This window comes from Crinia signifera, chromosome 6 (genome assembly GCF_055691185.1).
Source record: "Crinia signifera chromosome 6, ASM5569118v1, whole genome shotgun sequence".
NCBI lineage: Eukaryota > Metazoa > Chordata > Amphibia > Anura > Myobatrachidae > Crinia > Crinia signifera.
The window spans coordinates 288,457,108-288,475,303 of NC_139222.1; positions in this window are offsets into that span (position 1 = coordinate 288,457,108).

Below are 18,196 nucleotides of genomic sequence, written 5' to 3' on the forward strand. Positions count from 1 at the left end.
AGACATCATGCAGGCATCATCGACGTTTCAAGGCTTATCGCCTTTTCATCAGGATGCAGCCAAAGTGCATATAGTGCGGGTGTGTATAAAGTGAGACAGAGCTTACAGCTCTCTTACCTGTTTAAGTAGCTGGACGCTGTGTAGCTAGGACGCGCTGCTCCGGCGTCTGCGGCTGTCACTTCCGGGTGCCTCGGTTCAGCCCACCTCCAGCGTGCAGCCGTCACCTAGGTTACCATAGGAAGCGCTTTCTCCGTGTCTGCCGGGAGCGCGTCCCTGCTTTAAACAAGAAGACCAACAAAAAAGATTTATGTTGGAAGGTGCAATATCAAGACAATGTAACACTCAAAAAAACGTGTTGCTACTATGAGTGATGTGTGTATAATAATAAATAATGAGGGCTAGAAAAAATGTTTTGGAGTAATATTGTTCAATTTAAAATGATGGCAGATATGCAATCTACTGGCTATGCACTATGTGGACTCATCAGCATCATATACATATTTTGTGCATGTAAACACTATAAGGTACAGTTAAAATCCTTATATAGGCTAACATTACATTTCACACATAGTTACATTTACAGTATGTATCGAAGGATTAGAAAAAGATACTCAGACCGCTGTTCAAATAAAGGCATTCCAGGCTATCATCTCATTTAATCCACTAGGGGCCAATGAATTGAGCCTGAAAATCCATTGGGATTCTCGTTGTGACAGTAATTTTTGCCTGTCACCCCCTCTGGGAGGAGGGGGTACATGATCTATAATTTTGCACTTCAGATCTGATAATTTATGTCCACTAGATTTGAAATGTCTGGCCACGGGTTGGTTAATTTTCTTGCCTTGTAGGCATGAAGTGATTGCTGAGCGATGTAGTGCCATGCGGACCCTCAAGTTGACGATGGTTTGTCCCACGTAGTATTTTCCACAGGGGCATACTATTATATATATGATAAATGGGGTCTTGCAGTGCACCACATGTCTGATTTGAAATATTTGACCCGTGTTAGGGTGTTGGAAAGTCGACCCTGCCTCCGTGTGGCTACATGTGGTACAGGACGGGCATCTGTAGCAACCCGGTTTCTTGGTCTGAATGTTGAATAATGTGGGTGCTGGATTTTGTGTTATATTGGTCTTAACCAGCGGATTCAGTATTGAATCCCGGCGGTCGGGATCCCGACGCCGGAATCCCGACAGCCAAAATCCCGACAAGGGGGGGACGTGGATCGCCCCCCCCTTGCGGGCTCGCTGCGCTCGCCACGCAGCAGGCCCGGTGCCTCGCTACGCTCGGCACACTAATTTATTCTCCCTCCAGGGGTGTTGTGGACACCCCAGGAGGGAGAATGTGTCGGGATTTCGGCGGTCGGGATTCCGGCGTCGGGATCCCGACCGCCGGGATTTTAACTGCATCCCTAACCAGCATATCCCGCAAGTTCCTGCCCCTCTTGTAACTGGGCATGATGGATTTCTTCTTGAAGCCCGGTAGTTGTTTGTCGACTGTAACCAAAGGCCAGACTGCTTTTAGAGCTCTTGGTAATACTCTAGTGGCTGGTCCATATGTGGTCACAAATGGTATTTTATCTGAAGTTGCCTTGGATGTTTTACTGGTCAGCAGTTCTGAGCGGGTCATTTGGAGCACTTGACATTTCTGTTTTTTCAAATCGGCGTATTTATACCCCCTGGCTGTGAACTTAGAAATCATGTTGTCCAACTCTTGATTTAAACTGGTATGGTCACTGTGAATGCGGACTGCCCTTAACATCTGCGATTTTGGCAGACTCCGTTTTAGAGCGGGAGGATGGTTACTGCTGTTGATCAAAAAGGTGTTGCGGTCTGTGTCCTTGTGGTACACAGATGTTACCAATTGTTGGTTAACTTTTCAATCGTGACATCTAGATAGTTCACTTTCAGGTTATCCATACTGTATGTGAATTTGATGGGATGATCGTATGAGTTGATGTTGTTAATTATATCCGTGAGTTCTTCATTGGTACCGGTCCATATCAATAGCAGATCATCTATGTACCGTGTGTACATGATGATCCTCTGGCTGATAGCTGTATCTGTAAAAAAGAAGTCACGTTCTTGCTCAAACATATAGACATTCGCCAGTGAAGGGGAAACGTTCGATCCCATAGAGCAGCCTGACAGTTGGAGGTAATAAGCTCCATTGTGGATAAAATAATTTCTTGTTAGTGTCAATTTTAAAAGTTCCAGGAATTGGGGTATATCTAACGCCGAAAAGTTGACTCTGTGCAAAAATGCTCTCATAGTAGAAAGTGCTTGTGCATGCGGTATGACCGTGTAAAGATTTTTTACGTCTAAAGTGCATAACGTGATTTGCTGAGGTAGATCTTTTAATTCATCAATTTTTAATAGTAGTTGGGTGGTGTCCTTGAGGAAGGTTTTTTGCGTCATTATGAATGGTTGTATCAGACAGTCCAGAAATTGAGATATGGGTTGAAAAAGAGATCCCCGGGCAGATATGATGGGTCTGCCCGGGGGGTGCACTGGGTCTTTATGGATTTTTGGAATGGTATAGATTACCGGACTGATGGGGTGATCCTGGGTCAGTGTTTTAAACACTTTCTTGCTGATGTGACCCTGTTGTTGTGCTTGTATGAGCACTTCATCAAGTTCTTTCTTGAAAGTATTGGTAGGATCTGACGGTAATTTCCTATAGGTGCCGTAATCTGCCAAAATTGAATCCAGGTGTTTTATGTAGGTTTCTGTATCTTGTAATACTATGGCCCCGCCTTTGTCGGCGGGGCGTATAGTAATATTAGAATTTTGGGCCAAACTTTTTAAGGCTTGTGTTTCCTTTTTATTCATATTAGACCAGTGTTTTGGTGCATTAGAATCAAATCTCTGGACCGACTCATCAATGATTTTAACAAACGTTTTAATGGACGCGTTAGTCGACGGTGGGTCGAAGGAAGAATGGGCATGTTTCCTGATGAATTCTTCATGTATGTCATTCTGTTTGTTAGTTGTATGCTGAAAGAATTCCTTGACTCTCAAAGATTGGCCCAATCTGTGTAGATCTACACTCCAGTCAAAATTATTGTGTTTGTTAGACGGCACGAAAGATAATCCTTTATTTAATACTGTTTGTTCCTCCGGTGTCAAAATGTGCGCTGAAAGATTAAAGATTAGGTTCTCTTTTTGTTGGTTATGGGAGGCTTTTTGGATCCTGCTCGATTACCCGATATACCCGGAGGGGCGGCCACTCTGCCTCCGGTTCTGGCCCGGGTTTGTCTGCCTAAAGGGATCCTTGATGTTGAGGTCCCTTCGTCAGAGTCATCCACAGCAAAATCACTATCGCTGGTGTAGCGGCTGTGATCTTTCTGCTGTCTGTCTCTCCAAGATGTTTTGGCATTGTTTCTAGATCTGCCACGATTCGGATCCAATCCGCTCAGCCATCTGTACACTCTCCCGTCCTCATAGTCCATCTGTACAGCATCCCATTTCCTTTTTTTGAATTTTTCTAAATCTGTTTTATATTGCAAGAGCTGAGCCTCAAATTTATCCCATAAGGGACTCTGTTTTTTGTCCTGCAACGTGGATTTATTCTCTTCACGGGTGGATGCAGTTTTTGTCTTTGTAGTATGTAAAGTATGTCCCGATTCCTCAATCACCAGGACCATGAGGTCCTGGCTACATTTATTTAGTATAGATATCCACTTTAAACAGAACTGGGGATTATTTCTCCCAATCTTGGGGATGTTGCTGATTCTGAATCCCCTTGGGATTCTGTGCGCTCTGTAATAATCGGATAGTGTAGATCTGTGTAGTTGGAAATCTATTTCTTTCTTATGCAATTTAAACAGAAGGTTGTAAATATCCTCCGGAGACTGGGATGTTTGTAGCGGAGATGTCTCTTCTTTGAACAGAACGGACTGGACATGTTCTTGTGTGAACGAGAAAGTTTCATTTAAATGCTTTTGAATTTCCACAAAAGAGATAGCGTCTTGGTGCAGGTTATCCATTTTTTTTATATTTATTTTATGCAACGTATCCCACAAGTGCAATGTGCTAAAGTGGGGGAGTGCTAAAGTGCAAGTGCGACAGGTAGTGCTGGGAGGTGCGGGCTCGTGCTTCACAGCTGCACACCGCAGATTATTTTTGGCCAAAGTTTTGTAAATCTGCAGAAAAAATCAATGATTCTGGTGCCTTAACACGTGGGGGAGGCAGCTCTGTGTCCCCTCCAAAATGTAGTTGCTGGTGTTGTTCGGCACTCCAGACGAGTAGGTCATCCACCGTGGTGCCCTCAATATAGAAGTATAGTCCAAAGATCCAGTGTGTTTTAAACAGGCACAGACAGAGCAGAGAGCGGCACTCAACGGGTTTTAGCAAACGGAAAATTTATTCACAAGGAGACATCATGCAGGCATCATTATTTATTATTATACACACATCACTCATAGTAGCCACACATTTTTTTGAGTGTTACATTGTCTTGATATTGCACCTTCCAACATAAATCTTTTTTGTTGGTCTTCTTGTTTACAGCAGGGACGCGCTCCCGGCAGACACGGAGAAAGCGCTTCCTATGGTAACCTAGGTGACGGCCGCACGCTGGAGGTGGGCTGAACCGCGGCACCTGGAAGTGACAGCCGCAGACGCCGGAGCAGCGCGTCCTAGCTACACAGCGTCCAGCTACTTAAAACAGGTAAGAGAGCTGTAAGCTCTGTCTCACTTTATACACACCCGCACTATATGCACTTTGGCTGCATCCTGATGAAAAGGCGATAAGCCTTGAAACGTCGATGATGATGCCTGCATGATGCCTTCTTGTGAATAAATTTTCCGTTTGCTAAAACCCGTTGAGTGCCGCTCTCTGCTCTGTCTGTGCCTGTTTAAAGCACACTGGATCTTTGGACTATATATATATATATATATATATATATATATATATATATATATATATATATATATATATATATATATATATATATATATATATATATAGCATAGCAAGGAAGTGCGGCACTCGCAGTATAATGAAGTACACAGAAACGGAAGGTAAGTTTAGCAACGTTTCATCGTCCTTTTATTAGGACATTTTCATCAGGCTCCAAGCCTGATGAAAATGTCCTAATAAAAGGACGATGAAACGTTGCTAAACTTACCTTCCATTTCTGTGTACTTCATTATACTACGAGTGCCGCACTTCCTTGCTATGCTACACTATCCATGGTGAAGGCACCCAGTGCATTACTTTAAGCCTTGGAGCCGTGGATGTGCCGGCCGCCTGTCTGGATGGATATATATATATATATATATATATATATATAGTCTCTGAACCGGCACTCCCTGCTTAAACAATTGTCCTGCGCCCGGTGCCCGTCCTCCACCATGCCAGTGGATATATACCTCAGTAATTGCTGGCACTCTGGGGCGACTTGATCAACATAATCACAGCTGACACGCTCTTATGCAGCAACGTTTCAATGATTTATTTCATTGTCATCAGGCTTCATACAACAAATACAGTGAAGGTACATACCTTAAATATCAACCACTGTGAGCAGCGCGACTTCCGGACGTGGGACCACGCACCCGGCCGGGACGCACCAGACTGACGTCATCTCCAACTACCTGTAGTCAGGGAGACGGAGACGCTGTCACAATAACACCATAATGTAATACAATAAACATAAAACTATTTACACTGGTCGAAGACAGAGTAATGCACCATACTGAGCATACAGAGGAATCTTAGCTGATATCTAACGGTAGTTAGCTAAATATACTTAAGGACACTGCATATATGCTAAGGTCCAATAGACCAGTACGCAAATCACACTATATACATCTTGCATGAACAACAATAACAAAACAGATTCATTGATCGTCTACCTATAACAATAAACTAATGACCATATCTTCATATACTTAATATCAAATGGCGCTACCAGAGGACAGTTAAAAACACCCCAAAGCTAATTGGTCATTTAATCCATAGGGTGTAATGGTGTTCAGCCTTACTATCCACTCACATTCTCGTTTTAGCAATAAATTGCCCCTATCCCCACCTCTCTTAAGGGGGGGATATAATCGATCATCCGATATCTGATGGACGTCAGACTATGTTTAAACTCAAAAAAATGACGAGCGACCGGTTAGTCGCTACCCCCATCTTCCAAGGCTGACTTTATGGCTGATCTGTGGGCTGCCATACGCTCCCGGAACGTCCGCTCCGTTTTACCCACGTATGACAGCCCACAGTGACAGACAATCTGATACACCAGAAACCGCATTTTGCATGTCAAATGAAACCTTATTACATACTCCTTTCCAGAGTGAGGATGAGGAAACGTTTTCCCTCTCAATAAAAAACCACATGTGGTACATCCACATCCATAACATCCATTATTTGGCTGCAAAAAGTGTTTAGGTTTAACAACATTGATTTCAGACATGTCGGTTTTCACAAGATAGTCACGCAAATTCTTGCTCCTCTTATAACATGGGAGCAGTCTTGTGGTACCCAACCCCAGTGCCTCATCAGTTGCCACTAATGGCCAGTGTTTTTTCACTATTTTGTTGATTTTCTTAATTTCAGGGTTAAACACAGTTGGCCAAGGTAACAATTTCTCCTGGCTCTGATCAACAACTTTTTTCATTAATGTGGACCCTCTAGTTAATTTTAACACCTTCTCTTTTGCTGCATCTAAGAGGGCTGGTGGATATCCTCTCTCAATGAATTTTGCATACATTATGTTAATTTGATCAATCGCTTTTGCCGTTTGATTGTTGATTCTAAAAATCCTTAAAAATTGGGAATAAGGTAATCCTGCCCTTAAAGGTGCAGGATGAAAACTGCTAAAGAGTAACAAATTATTGCGATCTGTACTTTTGGTGTATAACGTAATATCTACCGATCCATTATTTTTAATTATTTTTACATCAAGAAATGAAATATCACTTTTGCTCATACTATATGTGAATTTTATAGGACATTGACTGGCATTATGTTTTTCAATTAATGCCACAAATGCCTCCTGGGTACCCGTCCAAAACATTAGGACATCATCAATGAAGCGGGTGTAGAAAAAAATGTTTGCTGCACTCGCAGGGTCGTCAAAAAACACCATCTGCTCAATAAAAAACATGTAGATGTTAGCTCACAATGGGGCCACTGGGGACCCCATCGTACACCCACTTGTCTGTAAGTAATACCCATTGGCATGTGTGAAATAATTCCTACTCAATACCATTTCTAATAACTGTAGGATCAAAGATACATTGGGACCTGTAAATGAAGAGTTGTTAGACAAGAATTTATTAACAGCCTGTACACCCTCACCATGTGGTATTGAGGTGTACAGGCTGCTAACATCGATGGTTATCAACCAAACATCATCTGGGATTGTGGGTAACAATAATAAATTGTTCAATAAACTGGTGGTATCTAGCAGAAATCTGGCATGTTCCTGAACACACAGTTGGAATAATGCGTCCAAATATGTTGAGACCAATTGAAATAAAGACCCTCTGGCCGCTATGATAGGGCGGCCAGGGGGATTTATAGGGTCCTTGTGGATCTTTGGGATCAAGTATATGAGTGGCGTTTTGGGGTGCATGGGTATTAAAGCATCCCTTAATTTTTTTTTAAATAAGTTGTTGTGCCACTGCCGCATCGAGACAATCCTGTAGATCTTTCTTAAATACAGTGGTAGGATCGCCCGTTAATTTGCAATAGGTCTTGACATCACTGAGTTGTGTAGACATTTCTTTAAGATAGTCCTGAATATTGAGTATGACAAGGGCTCCCCCTTTGTCGGCTGCTCTAAAAATTAGATCTTTATTACTTTCCAACCGATGTAACGCTGCCCATTCATCTTTGGTCAGGTTGCTCCTATTAATCCCTTCCCTCCGTGCGGTATCAGGTGTGGACTCCTGCTCCAGTCTTCTGAGGAAAGTTTTAATAGAGGGATTAATTCATATTATTGAAGAGTGCCGCCACCTGGACTGTGTTATTTTTATATATATATATATATATATATATATATATATATATATATATATATATATATATATATATATATATATACACATACACAATATCACTAGATATTTGCGCTAAGGGTGGTCACTACTAACACTCGATCCCCTACTAGAGGGATCAACAATCCAATACACAACCCAGTAGTGTTATACAGCGCCCATGTGTAATTAACCAATACAAAGATTTCAGTATATATATATATATATATGTATGTGTGTGTGTGTATATATATGTATATGTATGTGTGTGTATATATATATATATATATATATATATATATATATATATATGGAGGCGAATAAACTTCAGCTTGGTTTCATCTAAGTATTGCTGCAGTGACGTGCTTTACCCTTCTTGGGGGGTTCCTGCTTTCTATTGTATCCTGGCAAAGGCACGCAGCACCATTGAACCTATTGTGGAGAGTGCCGGTCCGCTACAAGGTGTGTGTATATATATATATATATATATATATATATATATATATATATGTAGCTTGTGGGGCGGCACTCACTCGATCAAATAGACTCAGATACAGGAGTATAAGTCAACGTTTTGGAGTCTTTTATTGTTCACTCCGTCATCAGGACATAAAAAATTGACATTACAACATGGTTTATATACATACCATAACCCCCAGTGCACGAGGATGTCCCAGACGCTCAGCTGGTCCCAGCTCGGCGTTCTGACGTCATCACCCAGTACCTGTTGTCACAGCAACCGCTATGCACAACGTCCTGGTGACGCGTCACACGCTGGGTCTCCATGGAAACATCTTACACAAATACACGCAAATTTGTGACACGATCCAAAATAGAACAAAATACTACAGAAAATATATACACATGGCAATATACAAGTGCAGCATCAAATAAAGCTTAATGTTATTAGATTTTAAACTTTATATTACTGATCATCCATAGAGTACATGTCGGCAATACCATATAAACAACGTACAAGCATTGTGGATTCGATACATATGATCCAGTTGATACACATAACTATGAGATGTAAATACAATCATGTTTCAAGGATGGCATTATTAGAACAAAAGATACATGTAACATCATATCATTAAATAAAACAATGAAGCCCATGTGCCTCATTCAAGCCGCCCGGAGACAATGTACCCAGGCGCTGAATCCAGCAAGCTTCGCTTCTGAGCAGTTTCAACGCTCTGTCACCTCTCCTCAATGATACAGGGACGTGATCAATTATCATAGATCTTAGAGAGGCTACACTGTGTTTGGCCTCAAAAAAGTGCCTAGCCAAAGGTTGATCACTGCCCCCTTTCTCAAAAGCAGCTTTGATTGAGGATCGGTGACCTGCAAGTCTCTCTCGTAATGTCCTTTCGGTCTTACCGACATAGCTTAATGAGCATGGACAGGTTAACATGTATATGATGAATTTGGTTGTACACGACACTCTGTGTCGAATAAAATACTTTTTACCTGACCTGGGGTGAACGAACGAGGGACCAGTCGACATCGATCGACATGCTGTGCAATCTAAACATCTGTAACAACCTACTCGGGGTCTTAAAAATTGTTCACTGGTTTGTTGTTGTAAACCAGCTATGTCAGTTTTCATGACAATGTCACGAATGTTCTTTCCTCTTGTATAACAATTCATGATGTTCGTGTCGGCAAGGCCCAATGTATCATTGGCCACATTATTTTGCTAACAGCATTAATCTTCGAGCTAGAGGTATTGTAGTGAGTCACCCAAGGTAGTTTTTTAGGGGTTTCTGTTTTTTCACCATATTTCATAATTGATAACCTCTTGCCTGAAACTTAGTTAACATGGTGTCTATGGCATCTTCGGCTAACTGGTCACTACTACATATTCTTCTGGATCTTATAAATTGGGAGTATGGTAATCCGAATTTAAGATTTTTGGGATGAAAACTATCTGCGTGTAACACAGAATTACGATCAGTCGGTTTAGTAAACAGTTTAGTGGACATTCTATTCTCTCTGACTTCAATAAGTACATCTAGAAAACTGACTGTACTTGAATCCATACTGTATGTTAATTTAACCGGACTGTCACTTAGATTATGCTTGTGTATGATTTCAGCAAAAGCATCGGAGCCGCCTGTCCACATTACAAACAAATCATCGATGTATCTGGCGTAGAACAAAACATCGCCAGACACATCAATGTTGGCAAAAAATAAATCATGTTCAACTTGCAGCATGAAGGTATTAGCGTACGATGGAGCGAAATTCGTCCCCATCGCACACCCCGATGTCTGAATACAATACCTTCCATCAAATAGAAAGTAATTGTGTGTCAACACTATTTCAATTAAATTCAAGAAAAACTCTGTTAGGTCCCTTGTACAAGCTGTTATCATGTATCAGTCTTTTCACTGCCAGTAATCCCTGGTCATTAGGGATGATTGTATAGAGGCTGGTAACATCCAAACTGCACAATAGGCAGCCATCTGGAATGGTACCAACTTCCGACAATCGTCTCAAAAATGCTGTGGTATCCAACAAAAAAACTTTTGTAGCTTTAATGCATTGTTGCAGGATGGAGTCAATATATGTCAACACATTCTGGTATAGGGAGCCCCTTGCCGCTATGATTGGTCTTCCTGGGGGGGGGGGGGGGGTTGGAGCCCCTTATGAATTTTTGGTAATGTGTACATCAAAGGCACCATTGGAGCTCGTGGACACAGTGCCTTAGCCAACTCACTACTAATCATCTCATTTTTGACTGCATCCTGCAACACATTTTCCAAATGCAACTTAAATTTATCAGTAGGATAATACCAGTGAGGGGCCCAGGCAATTCTCAGGTTCTGTCCCTTTAGGTGCACGTACCCGGACAGGCACCGGCGCCATCGGACGAGGCGCGGTGGCCAACACCAAAGGAAAGGGAAGGGGCAGGGGACGTCCACCCCTGAGAACCTAGTTTATAATTAAAAATCCATCTACTCTCACGTTGTAAAAGGGTACGTGTTCTATTACCACCCCTAACAGTGGGGGGTACATGATCAATTATAATGGCACGCATGCTGGCCACACTATGTCTTGCTGACAAACAGTGCCACGCCACTGGCTGATCTGCTTTTTGGGATAGCAATGCCTGTTTTATTGAACTTCTATGCATTGCCATCCGTTCTTTGAACTGGCGTTGGGTCTTCCCAATGTATGAGAGCCCACACGGACAGGTCAGCATATAAATGACGTAGGTGGAAGAACATGTGAGAATATGGTTTATTTTAATTTTTGCTCCTGAGTGTGGATGATTAAACGTAGGGCCAACATTCAATGTATTACATGTTACACACCCTAGGCATCTATAACAGCCTGGTTTTCATCTTAGAAAGTGTTGATTATCTTTCTTGTCAATGCCGGCAATATCCAATTTTACTACATAGTCTTTGATGTTACGCCCTCTACTATAGCAAGGCATCAGCCGAGTTTCTTTAAATACCCCCAAATCTTTATCAGATTGGACAATCGGCCACCATTTCTTTTCCTTATTAGATGTACAATTACTCAATCTATTATATTTGTTTACCCAAGGAATCACCCTATTGTTCTGGTCCTGTTTTTTAGACATTCTGCAAAGTCTGTTCTCTTGGTATTTTTAAGACTTTGTTCTTAAGGGTCACCAATGTCTTTCTACAGTATCTATCCCCATTCCACAAATTTATCTATCATCTCGTCCATAGATTTTTCTGTTTGTATGGGATCAGATGAAATTCTCCTTACTCTCAAAAGTTGAGAGTAAGGTAGACCCTTTTTAAGGGGTGAAAGCTGTTCGATTGTAACAAAGTGTTACGATCTGTATCCTTAGTGTAAAGGCAAGTATGTATTTGTCCTGAATGATAAGTGATGGCACCATCTAAGTAATGGATACTTGAGGAATTTATCTCAAATGTAAATTTTATAATACACTCTGAGCTGTTATGTGTTACCAGAAGCTCTTCTAGCTGATGCCTGTTACCTGACCAGAATATGAGCAGGTCATCTATGTAGCGTAAGTATAAATTAATATTTGACCTGAGAGTACCATTTTGAAAAAACAAATCCTGTTCAATAGCATACATGTAGCTATTGGCATAAGCCGGGGCTACTGCAGACCCCACAGAGCATCCTGCCACCTGTAGAAAGAATTGTCCATTAAATACAAAATAATTTCTAGTCAATATCATAGACAACAATTCTAGAAATAAATCTACAGGGGGGCCTCTATAGTCAGGGTTATCCGTTATCATGCGACGTACAACCTCCACACCTGCATCATGAGGGATACAGGTGTAGAGGCTTGTAACGTCAGCACTACATAAAACTAAATCATCAGATAAATCATTCAAAGATTGTAACTTTTAGTAGTAAAGCAGTAGTGTCCTTCAAATAAGACGGTATATTCCGGACACACGGGTTCAAAAATGCATCAAGATATAACGCAATAGGCTAAAATAATGACTCACAAGCCGACACGATGGGATGTCCCGGAGGCTTTATCAAGGTTTTGTGGACCTTAGGCAGTGTATAGAATAGTGGAACCTTTGGAAAGTCCACTGTCAAGGCCTTGCAAAGTTCCTCATCAATCTGTCCCTGATTATATGCCAATGTCAGTATTTTGTCAAGTTCTTTTTTATAAGATGCTGTCGGATCATGGGTCAATCTTCGGTAAGTGTGCTTATCCCCCAACTGTCTCTCGCACTCCTCCCGGTAGTCTTTTAGATCCTGGACAACTGTTGCTCTGCCTTTATCGGCACTACGCACTATGATGTCAGTGCGTTTTGATAAATTATTAAGTGCCACAAACTCCTCCTTCGTAAGATTGTCATATTTCTTCAGGTTTTTATCATTCCTCATATCTATGTTTTCCAACAAACGTGTATATATTTTGATAGAGGAGTTCTGTGTCGTTGAGTCAAACGTGAAGGCTGGCAAAACCTTTTTTAGTTGTCGGGGTATCGAATCTTTCTTTGGCAAATTTAAACTTGTATTCTTACCAAAATATTCTTTATAGCGGAGAGTCCTGTTAAGTTTGAATATGTCCAGTTTCCACTGGATGGCTTCCTCCTTAACAGTGGGTACAAATGATAAACCTTTTGACAAGACACACATTTCCATATCCGATAAAGCTTTACTTGACAAATTGATGATGGAGCTTTTATTTATCTCCCTGTTCTTTTGTTTCTGTATCCTCTTGTTCTGCCCCGACCGCCTCGTCCTCTTATGGGTGGGGCATAGAGTGTTGAGCGTGTCTGTAGCCCCAAAGGGCCTGCCCCGTCCCCCGGAACCTGGGTAGATGACTCTGCTTCACTATATGATGTACTGGAATCATCATATCTGTTCTGATATGGGCATAGTTTGCGTGACCTTCGGGGGTTATCAAATCTTTGTCTGGTGTTACCTCTGAGTATACTGCACGCTGCTCATAATCTAGTTGTACCTTTCTCAGTTTCTCTTTTTTGAAGGAGATAAGGTTCCGTTGATATTGCTCCATTTGTGTGGTTATCTTGCCCATCCATTTAGTAGTTGTATCCGCAATTAAGGTGGTTTTGAACTCTGACTCAAATTTTTCAATTTGTTCCTGTGTTGATGTTAATTCTTTGGATGACTCTTCTATAACAAGTAGAATTAAGTCCATCGAACACTTGTTCAAAATAGCCACCCATTTACGGCAGAATGACACATTATATCTGCCTATTGTTGGCATATTTCTTATCCGAAAACCCTGTGGTATCTGGTTACTTCTATAATAGACTGACAGACTGATACCATGGAATTTAAAGTCACACTCTTTCTGTTTTAATTTAGCCTTGTTTGAACAGTATTTCTGTAGAAGGTGGAGCTGCAGTTTCATCCAAGCGTTGTTTAATCAAGATGCCTTGTGCCTCCACATCCGAGAAGCTGAACCTCCCCCTTGCATTAAGATGGATGAGCTCCAAAGCTTCCTCCAAGTTTGCTTCAGCTGCCATATTTGTAAATATTTTGGAGACAAAAGGTTGTTTAACCTATCTTATCAATCATGAAAAAATCATGAAAAACACTTGTTGCTGTCCCTTTAAGAATATCGGCTTGTTGCTGCAAAACAGGTTTTCCTCAATCCGAGAGATTTACTGTGCCTTGCCAGACAGATAGACCATAAGTCAAATGTGTGTATAGAGGGGATAAAGCTGGCACTCACACACTCCAATCCTTTAGCTCGCTGAGGGTGCCTCCTTAGGACTGCAGCTACAGCCCAAAATGCAAGATGAATTGGAAAAGTAGCACTCCTCAGACTTCTTAATCGGTAAAATAGAAGTGGATGTACCTGCACTCACACACAACAAGGTAGATGGAGGGCTGCCCTTAAGGTCACACCTGGGAGTGCCTAATATATATCCAGGAGTCCCTGAGTGGGACAAAGAGCACTCGCCAATATTGAAAAAAAAACTTGTATTTTATTTTTAGAAAAAATAGAGTTTAACATATCAAGGATTTGCCGAGGGACCATAAATAAAGAGTTCCAACGTTTCGATCCCCACTGGGAATCCATCAACAGCGATAAGGTCACCAAAAGAAAAGAGGACTGCTCCGGTTTAGGTCTGCTTGCCACAGCTGCCAAAGACCTATCTGCTCACCGCCGGGTTGCGGGTTTATATACCCAAAAGAAGCGCCAAAATCAAATGAGTCAATGCCCCGTGCCGTATCACAGACAAGACGTCATCACCGGACGTCAGGGGATCCCTGGTCTATGGCACACATGCTGCTTCCTGACGGAGAGTCAGTGGAGCGCAAGCAGTAACCAAGGAACCACACACGCAGCTGGCTGTCAGTAGCCGCCAACTGTTGTGGGCTGTTAGGGGGGAAGAGAGGATATCAACCTGCCATCGCCGCCTTGTGTAAACAGAGAAAAGGAAGGGGATAGAGGCACCGCTGAATATTGACTATCACTATGAATATGGAAAAGAGATAAAGGAGTTTAAGCTGCCATAGGTGGCGTGATGATCACGGGGACAAGAGGAGGCAGCCAGCATAGTGTATAAGTCATTAGAGTGGTGTACTTATCATTAACATAGGAGCGAAAACGATGTATGCTATATACAAGGCGGGAACGGTATGTTTGGTTTAGATAAATTAAATTGAATTACATATTGGCCTAGGGTAATACTGGGACGTAGGTAAGCACGAGAGTCGAGATCCGCATATAGATACTAAAAAAGTTAAGAATATGGACATGAAAAATCCATATCAATAAAACATAGACACATGAAAAAATTGTAAATACGTGAAAATTTTGAAAAAATGTGAAAAACCATATGTACAAAAAAGCCTATTTGAAAGGCAAAGATATATACAAATGTCCAGTAGAATACGTCCTAATTAGAAGTAGTCTTAATTTCAAGATGATAGTTAATGGGTTGTGTTCGTTCATCCCCCTAGGGGCAAGCGTGTCCAATTGGTATATCCAACGGCTTTCGCATTTCTTGAGTTGTAGGGAACGGTCACCACCCCTGATGGGTGGAGGGATCCATTCTATGAGATGACAGACATAGGGATGAGATCTGTGGCCTGCCTGTAGGAAGTGTCGTGGGACTGGTTGTTCAGCCTTCTTCATTTGTATGGCATTTCTTAGTGCATATCGATGGTTTGCCATCCTTTCCCTAAAGTTCCTCGTGGTCATACCCACGTAGGCCAATCCGCAAGGGCAATGTAACATGTATATGACATGGTCAAGTTGACAATGTAGTCGGTAATTGATCTTTATTTGTTTGCCCTATGTGGGTGTGGGAACGATTGGCCTGTAACCATGCTGTTACATGTAGTGCAGCCAGTGCATCGGTAACATCCTGGCTTTTTACTGTGTAGCCAAGATATATTTGTTGCTTCAGTTGGACTGTCAAGGGGATGAATCAAAATCTGCTTTAGATTAGGGCCCCTTTTGTACGCCATCATGGGAGGACCATAGTTCTGTAGTTTCAGATATGTGTCTGATGCAACAATCGGGCAATGTTTTTTAATGCTCTTTTGTGTTTTATGAGATGTGTGGTCAAAGGTGTTCACGAAGATGAGGCGGTCCTTCTTGGGGGGTTTTGGGGTTATGACAATCGTCAAATTCAGTCTAGCCTTGTGGAGACATCTCGTGATGGTGTCATCTGCGTAGCCCCTTTGTCGTAATTTCTCAGCCATATTAGCCAGTTGGTCTTCCATCAGATTTTTGTCAGTATTATTACGTATCACCCTCATGAACTGTGAAACCGGGAGGTTCTCCTTGAGGGTTGGTGGGTGTTGGCTGGTTTTGAGCAATAAGGTGTTTCTGTCGGTTTCCTTATTGAATAGACTTGTTCTGAATTTTCCTTCGGAGATGTTGAGGTTTATATCCAAAAAGTTTATGGACCTAGCATCCACTTGGTATGTAAATCTGATCAGGAGATCCTTACCATTCAGGACCTCGACCATATTAGCAAAATCATTCTGTGAGCCCCTCCAGACAAGGAAAACGTCGTCGATGTATCGTTTGTACATCACAATGTGCTGTTGAAAATCTGGGATAATGTGTTTGACCTCATAGTCCATCATGTATATTCCTGCATAAGCGGATGCCAAGTTGGACCCCATTGCGGTGCCAGCAGTTTGGATGTAATAGGCGTTGTGATATAAGAAGTGGTTACATGACAGGACCAATCCAGCCAATTCAATGTGGAACGATGTGGGGGGTCTGAGAGAGAGTCTTTTCTCCAAGGCAGAGGTAAGTCCCCGAAGACCATCATCATGATAAATTACAGTGTACAAGGAATGTACATTCATGGTGGCCAATATGACCTTTTCACCAGAAATGTCCAGCTTAAAAAGTTTGTCCAGGAAATCGGTAGTGTCCCGTATATAGCTGTCACTTGCAGTGACTAGAGGTTGAAGATGTTGATCCACATAGATCGCAAGTGGTTGTAGAAGGGAGTTGCGTGCCGATATAATCGGTCGGCCGGGTGGGCGAGTGCAGGAGTTGTGGATCTTGGGTAGAGAGTAAAAGGTTGGGACAGACAGGGTGGTCCACACTAAGATATTCAAGTGTGTCTTTGTCAATCCAAACCATTGTGTGTGCAATCAGGAGTGTTTCATCAACCCTTCTTTTAAAGGAGGGGATGGGATTGTTGTCAACCAACCTGTATGTGTTGGTGTCACTGAGTTGGTTTATGATTTCTGAATGATAGTCTGCCCAGTCCTTTACGACTATTTCTCCGCCTTTGTAGGCAGGCCTAATCACAGGCTCCTTGTCCTGTTGTAAGGATCTCAAAGCCGCCCATTCCTCATGTGTCAAATTGTCATGTTTGCTTATGGTGCTAGTCTCTCACAAGTCCCTCTCGACCAGACGTGTGAATGTCCTTATGCTGGCATTGGAGGAGGATGGGTCAAAAGTGGAAGGCCTTTCTAGTTTAGGTATTGTGATGGGATATTTGGATTCTCCAAAGTGTTCGCGAAGGCGAATTTTACGGCTGAATTTGAATAAATCGACAGTGGTGTCAAAAGGGTCATGTGAAACGGTAGGAGAGCCCTCTGGACAAAAGTTGGAACATGGCCGGTTCCAATGGCTTTTTGGATAGATTAAAGACTAGGTCCTCCTCCGTCCTCTCCCTCTGCGGCCTGTGGCTCCCTTTCCTTGGGTGGGGTCTACGCCCCTTTCCTTCTAGTCTTCGGGTGGTACGGGTTGTGCCAACCTATAAAAAATCCCCAGAGTTGGGTATGGGGTCTGAATGCTCAGTTTCAGAGGCCGAGGTAGAGGAACCGGTGCCTGGGTGGGGGGTCCTATAAAATTGGCATCTAGTTTTAGTGAACCTCTGAGGTCTTCCAGATGTGGGTACACATAAAAGCCAACGATAGACAGTGTGGTTTTGGTAGTACGCGGTAACAACCGCAAGTTTGTTCCACTTGAAGGATACCAAATCTCTTTTGTAGGTGTCAATCTCAGATCTCAATTTCTCAATCAAATTGGTGGATCTGTCAGATTTGATAGTGTGATACACCAAATTGGTCAATCTCGTGTTTGACCTTTTTTAGTAGTTTCCCTCCTCCTCCACTACTAGTACCATGAGGTCGAGCGAGCACTTGTTTAGCACCCTGCACCAATGGCTACAGAAAGCCGGATTGTAACGCCCGATTGATGGGATATTAGAGATACGGAAACCCCTGGGTATGTACTTCTTGCGGTGGTATTCCGACAAGAAGTGCCTGTG